Raw genomic sequence first — 7,990 nt, 5'->3', positions numbered from 1 at the left:
CTACTTCAAGGCTCACTTCATGTAATATTAACCTCCAAATGTCTCTCCGGGCTTTTCGATATCTGCTTTCCTGTTCTTTTTCTGGCTGTACACATTTTCTCATTGAAGGCACTTATCACTATCCTCAGTAAGATTAGCCTGGGTCAGCCCTTACCCTTGGCCAAACAGGGTAAGAGAATCAGGAAAAATCTATTTGGGGAACTTGTTTCAAAAGAAGCTCCTCTAGCTTCCAGTTTCCACTGGATTCTGTTCACTGGGTCCAGTATAAATGCCATAGTCCTTAGCATATCCCCAGCATCCGATACTGTAGTACACATATTAGATTTTGTGTGTGTGTGTGTGTGTGTGTGTGTGTGGTGCTGGGGATTGAGCCCAGGGCAGCCACACTGTGTGGTACAGAGCATGCTTGCAAGGAGCCCAGCAGATCTATCCAGACCTCAGTAAGTGGCACTTTCAGTAAGAAAGTCTGGTGAAAATCCTGAGAGTATCCTTTGTGATCATCACAAAATTCTAAGTTCTTCAAATTAATTCAAGCAAGATAAAGCAAAGAAGACTCAGAAGATTTGCTATCTTCATTATCTTCAAAAATAAGAACTATAATTGTTCTGGGATGCTGTGAGAAAAACTGCTACATTCATTTCCTAAAACTTCTGGGTTTTTTAAATATATTTTTTAGTTGTACTTGGACACAATATCTTTATTTTATTTATTTTTATGTGGTGCTGAGGATAGAACCCAGGGCCTCACATGTGCTAGGCGAGTGCTCTACCAATGAGCCACAATCCCAGCCCCAACTTCTGTTTTCTTAAACTAGCTTGTATTTGTCCATTCAGACTGCTAGTAAAAAATAAAATAAAAATACCAGACCTTGGGTGACTGTCTACATAAATATCAGAAATTCATTTCTCACAGTTCTAGAAAGCAAGAAGGCTAAAGTCAAGGTGCTCGCAGAGCCGCCTGGTGAGGGCCTACTTTTTTCTGGATGGCACCTTGTCACTGAGTCACATGGCAGAGAAACAGATGAGCTCCTTTGGACTCTTTTTCAGGGCACTAAGCCCATTCTTTAGGGCTCTGCCTTTGTGACCTAATCACCTTTCAAACGTCTCATGCTTAGACTATCATATTAGGGCTTAAAATTTCAACATATGAATATGGGGGAAATACAAACATTCACACCATAGCATAGGTTGAATAAGATCCTAAAACTTGCCACCCCAAGTGCCCTGTCTAAAACAAAATTTGTAAGTACATATGTTGCAAGGAAAAGTTCTATAATGTATGATTCCTTGAGAACACACTTATAAAAAAGAACATGGAAATATAATTTCTGTTTCTATGACACGGTATTTAGAGAGAGATATCTGGAAGGTTTTTAAAATGATATATAAAATATAGTGCCGCAGTCTGGCTGGGCACAATTCAGGAGCCACTTGTCAAAAGAAACGAACTTTATTTTTAGAACCACACATGCCAAACAAAACAGCTCCTCAGGAAAACCTTCAGAGCCCACCTGCCACCACCAGCTTCCCACAAGCCTCTCAACCTCCCCCCCTCCTCCTGCTCTTGAGGCTGATTGGCTGGGTCGCATGGGCGGAGCCAAAAAAAGTCCCCCAATGAGCAGCTCCATGGTCTGAAAGGGCGGGGAAACAGCCCAATGAGCATCACTGCAGAGGAGCCAATCAGTTGGCAGCTAGAAGTTGCTGGGGCCGCTGTGAGCCAATCATCAGCTGGCAGCTGGAAGTTTGCTGGGGCCCCTTCGGCTGTGGCTCTCAACAATATAGAAAGTACACACATCTTAAATATACAGATTAGTGAATTTTTCACTGTGTATCCACCCATGTGACTGCCAACTAGGCAAAAATATAAAATATTTCTAAGACTCCAGAAGCTTCCCTCATGCTTCTCTAAATATTTTCTGAAACATTTTGTGGGTTCCCCATTAGGGCGATTTTAGATGATTTTTAACTTTCTTCTTTATACAGATCTGTTACCTGTATAATCAGAAAAATAGCAGATTTTCCTTGCAGTCATTTTGAATAACAGAACTGCTCATGAATCACAGAAAAGAACTTCAGGTGTCTGAATTGCTGAGTCCAGCACTTCACTGGTTAACTCTATCATGGTCTGAATGTGTCCTGTGAAACCTGTGTGCTATGAACCTCCATTGTGATTGTTTTAGGAGATAGGACCTTTGGAGAATGATGGAATGTTAGGGGTGGCGCTCTCACAAGTGGGCCTGCTGCCCTTATAAAAGAGGATACCATGAGAAGTTGCAGTCTGTGACCCGGAATAGGGCCCTCACCAGGGCCCAATCATGCTTGCACTCTTATCTCAGACTTCCTAGATACTAAAACTGTGGGAAAATAAGTTCTGCTGTTTACAAGCCTTCCAGTCCACAGTAGTTTGTTACAGCAGTTGGAACTAAGATAAACTCCTTTAGTATTTTTGTTTTTCTCTGTATATTTCTTGTGTTCCCCCTCCCCTTTCTTCTTAATATTTATCAAAGACCCCTCCCCCATTGCTTTCTAACAGTCTAATCTGTTAGACTCTGCAAGGTAACATTACCAGGCTTCCTAAGCCTCCTAGGAGGAACAGCACAATCCTGGGACTCAGCACTGCACTCAAAGTACAACAAGCCCAATCAAGAAAGAGACACAAAGTCAGGAGAAGAAAGATCAACACAAAAGGTTTAATACTGACAAAGGCAGATTGGAGAAGGCCACTTGGATCTGTGACCCCAAACAACCTCCCAGTTCCTAAGGCCACAGAGTTTCACTTCCCACCCATCAGCCTGCAAACAGCTCCCTCTGCAGGAAGCCCCTCTGCCTGCAACTTCAGGACCCCTGCTCCTGTGGCTCAGCACTTTCTCCCAGGCAGATAAGTCACCAAAGAGGTGGATGAGGGAAAGGCAGAAGTTATCCTCCCCATGTTCCTAATAGTCCATTTACGGAACTGGGTGGATGTTTTCTTCTCAAATATGGTCCCCACAGTCTGAGTTGATGAAATGACCCTTAAGGTATCGAGAAAAATTCTGTAATTCCAGAGGGAATTGGCCTCCCTCTTCTGTTCTTTCCTACAGGGTTTCTTAAAGAAAATATATAAACAAGCAAACAAATGAGGGCAGTAAGATTAAAAACAACTTTACAGTATTGCCTGGAATCTCAGAGAACAGTTTCGGTCAGGGTGGAAACCCTCTGGGAATGTGTGCATTATTGAAAGGCCACAACAAAGAGAAACTGGCCTGCCAGCAACTGATCCCTTCTGTGCCTGAGCTCCCAAACTCATCTTAATCTCATTGTCGCAACCTGAGATGATGAGTCACTGGAATTTCTAAACCAAGTGCAGTTGGCAATAGATTAAATGCTGAAACTGAAATTCCCACCAAGCCTGTTTTTGTGACCTGTGAAGTACATTCAAACAATTCAGGACTCATTTCCTGAGAGGATATTCTCTACTTTCCAGCTACTCTGCAAACTTAAAATTGGACTCAACCTTCAACTGGAGAGTGTGCAGATCCTGAAACGGAAATAAACTTGTTCTTCAAGTAAAAAACTTCAGGGTGGGAAGGGAAGGGGAAAAGTTTACTTGATAATGACGTGTTTCCTTTTCAAAAAATTCTCAAAAAGACTTCATGCCTAATTATTAACTTATTTTGTATTTTGTAAGTAAACTTTTTACTAAAGTACAACATACTTGTAGAAAAGTTTGCAGATCTGAGTGATCAGATTAGTGGAGTTTCTAGAATGAATACACCTGTGAGACCAGCCCCGAGTCAAGATATAAAATATTACCTGCTATTACTTACATTGCCAAAACTGCTACTGCTCCTCCTACTTATTACCAACCCTAGCAGGACCGCTACTCTGACTTCTAACACCATGGGCTAGATGTGCCTATTTATTTTTAACCTTCTGAAACTGAAACTATACATACAGGATATGGTCCTGCATGTTGAATGCTTTTGCCCCATATTGTATTTGAGAGATTCATCTATGTGACTACCTATAGTAATTCTTTAATTCCCATTATTGTTTCATATTTCATTGAATGAATATGCCACCATTTATTCATACTACTGTTGAAGAACATTTGGAAAGTTTCCAGTTTAGAGCTCTTACGAATAGTGCCATGTACCCTAGTATCTTGGTGAACTTTGGTGCACATTCCTGCTGGGACTATTCTAAGTCATAGGTTTCAGGTCACTCGGTCTGTGATAATTGGTTATGGTAGCAATAGGAAACTTACACAGTCACCTTTTCATATGGTGATTGGACGTATGAATATCTTTCTCTGTAAAGTACTTGCCTGACTAGGTCTTTTATTCACTTTTCAAAATATATTGTCTTCCTTTTTGTTTTGATTTTTGGGAGTTTCTTTTATATTCTGCATTCAAGTCTTTCATGGAGATTGGTATTTATAATTCATTCTCCCTTTCCATACTTTTTTCTTTTATTCTCTTGGTGGTATCGTTTGGTAAAACCAAGTTCCCAGGTTTAACCATGTCCAATGTATTTATCCTCAATCTTGTCCTTTATGGTTAGTGCTTTTTCAACATGTTTAGGAAACATTGACCCCGAGGTCATGAAGGCATTCCCATGTTATTTTCCAAACCTTTAATATCTTGATATTTACAATTGATATTGGGCATCGTGTAAATTCCAGATTTACTTTTTTCTGTATAAAGACCCAAATGGTCATCAGCACTTGTCAAAAATGGCATCTTTTTCAAGCCAGGCACAGTGGTGCACACTTGTAATTTCAGCTATTGAAGAGGCTGAGGCAGGAGGCTCATAGGTTCAAGGCCAGCCTAATCAATTTAGTGAGGCCCTAAGCAACTTACTGAGACTCTGTCTCAAAATAAAAAAATAAGAAGGACTGGGGATGTGATTCAGTGGTAGAACACCCCTGGATTCAATCCCCAGTACATATATATATATATATATATATATATATATATATATTTTTTTTTTTTTTTTTTTTTTGCTATATATATATATGGCAGCTTTTCCTACCCATGCTACAATGGCAGCATTGTGATACATCATTTGACTACAGATGCATTGGTCTATTTCGGGACTGTTTTCTGTTCTTTTGTTCTACTTATCCATCTTTGCACCTGTTCATAAAGGAGTTAATAAAGCAAGCCTCAGGATGCTATTCTTTGATAGGCCTGTAGAGAAGTTAACCCTTGGCTGGCAGGCATCTGGGAACTGAGACTTGGAGAGGGTTCCCATTTTCACAATAGGTAAGATGGCTCATTGTGACTAAACTGCTTGCACACAATATAGTTTATGCTGGAAATCTGCAGTTTGAGTACATGCTAGGCAGAGAACCTTCAAGATGCGCCCTCAGTAAGAATCCTGGGCACTAGTAGGAGCTTTGTTGCAGTGGCAGAGTGTTTGCTTAGCCTGCTCAGTCCTGGACCTATACCCCAGCACTGTCAAACACAAAAAACAAACAACCCTCTGGGCACTGAGTCTCCTCTGGGCTTCCCTGACTGACAGTTCACACATGTTGTCATAGTTCACAAGGGGAATTAAATACATCCTGTGGGGGTGCTGAGGATGTGGCTCAAGCGGTAGCATGCTCGCCTGGCATGCGAGCGGCCCAGGTTCGATCCTCAGCACCACATACAAACAAAGATGTTGTGTCCGCCAAAAACTAAAAAATAAATATTAAAATTTTCTCTCTCTCTCTCTCTCTCTCTCTCTCTCTCTCTCTCTCTCTCACACACTCTTTAAAAAAAATTTAATTCTGCATTTCCACCCCTTTCTTGTCTTTCCTTTAAAAAAAAAAAAAACATCCTGTGGGAGTACACTGGGAGTACACTGGAAAAGGAATCTTGGAAATGTGAACCTAATTTCCTCCAGACTTCACCCTATGCACGTTTTCTCTTTGTTGATTTTGTTTTATGTCCTTTTGTTTTGTATCTTTCACTGTGAAACAAACTTTTCTTTGTATTTTTTTTTTTTTTTTGCTATAATAAATCACAGCCAGAAATACAAGTATATGCAAAGTCCTCCTAGTGAATTATCAAACCTGAGGGGCCCTGGTTGTGGCCTTGGGGAATCTTGACATGGTACCAATATGATGCTGTCTTAATTACTATAAAATTATAATCATATTATCTAGTAGCAAAGTTTTCCAACTTTGTTTTTCTTTAAGATGGTCCTGGATTTTTGTTACCCTTTGACTTTTCATATGAATTTTGAAATCAACCAAATTTTCACAAAATCAAATTGGTGAAATTTGGAATGGGATTTATTTGATCTCCAAATTTATTTGGGAAAACTAATATTTCCACAATATTGATTCTTCCAATCCATGAACGTAGAATAGTTAGATCTTCCTTCATTTCTAGCAGTTCTATAAATAATATTTTGTAGTTTTTTTCTTGATGAGAATGTCTTATATCTCATTTATTCAACTTATTACTAGGCATTTGATATTTGCACACATCATATTTTTCATCTCTGACAAGTTTTTGCTGCGATTAGAAGCAAAAATTATTTTTGTATATTAAATTTATATACAGCAACTATATAAATTCATGTGTTGGTTCAATAATTTAATCATAGAAACTTTTGACCTGCTATTAAATAATCATGTATTTGATTAATAATAACAACTGGTGTCCTCATAAGAAAAAAACAGGACACAATCACAGAAGGAGGACTTTGCAAAGTCACATGGAAAAGATGTTATCTACAAGCCAAAGACAGAAGCCCCATGAGAAACTAGTACTACCCCCTTGATCTTGGACTTCCAGCCACCAGAACTCTGAAAAGCATAAACCTCCCCTGTTCAAGCCTCCCAGGTCGCGGTACTTTGTACGGCAGCCCCAGAACTCCGATGCAACCATCGTCCTTCACAGCCCACGGTTATTGAAACACATAGACCCGCCAGGCACAAGGTGTCTTTCATTCTTCACAAAGTCCAAAAAGAGATGAATTATTGAGTCAGTGATGAACTAGATTTCAGAGGTTAAAAAAATGCGTCTGCATCACATAGTACTAGACCTTAGGCCCAAGTCTGCAGGACTTTACTGCTTTCCTATTCTATCTGCTTAGAATTGTGAAACACAATTATTCTGACTCCTGTCACTCGCTCTTTATTTAACTGAAAAAAAAAATCATAATGGGAGTACATTTCCCCATGTTAGGGAATACACACACACACACACACACACACAAACAGAGTCATAAAGTCCATAAGGATATTTTGGCCAATGTTGGACCACATATTGATGGTGATCCCATAAGATTTATCACTTAGTGACGTTATAGACATCTTAGTTATCACGACTACATCTACTGAGTGTGCATGAGTGTGTACACTTGCCTATATGTGTACAGTCAGACCTCAGTATCCATGGGCTTCACATCTGTAGATTCAGCTGTCAATCAAAAACATTTGAAAAAACTGCATGTGCACTGAAAAATACAGACTTGTTTTTCTTGTCATTATTCTCTGAACAATACAATATAAATATAAATATATATATATATGCAATTTACATTATATTAGGTATTAACATAAAGCAATAAAAAGGAATGAACGATTATTATATGCTGTCATGTTTGGTGAGGTGTCCCCAAAAGCTCATGTGTGAGACAATGCAAGAAGGTTTAGAGGAGAAATAATTGGGTTATGAGAGCCTTAACTCAATCAGTGCATTAATCCTCTAGTGGAATTAACTGAGTGGTAATTAAAGGTGGGTAGGGTATGGCTGGAGGAGGTGGACATTGGGGGTATATTTTTAGGGCATATATTTGTGTCTGCTGAGTGGAGTCTCCTGCTTCTTGATCATCTTGTGAGCCTCTTCCCTCTACCGCTCTCTTCCACCATGATGTTCTCCCTCACCTCGAACCCCGAGAAATGGAACCGGCTGTCTAGGGACTGAGACTTCTGAAACTGTGAGCCCTCAAAATTTCCTCCCCTAAAATTGTTCTTATCGGATCTTTGAGTCACAGCAGCGAAAAATCTGACT

The sequence above is a fragment of the Callospermophilus lateralis genome, chromosome 6 (assembly GCF_048772815.1).
Source record: "Callospermophilus lateralis isolate mCalLat2 chromosome 6, mCalLat2.hap1, whole genome shotgun sequence".
NCBI classification, from domain to species: Eukaryota; Metazoa; Chordata; class Mammalia; order Rodentia; family Sciuridae; genus Callospermophilus; species Callospermophilus lateralis.
The sequence above is the reverse complement of the archived record's forward strand: the minus strand, read 5'-3'. Positions refer to the sequence as shown.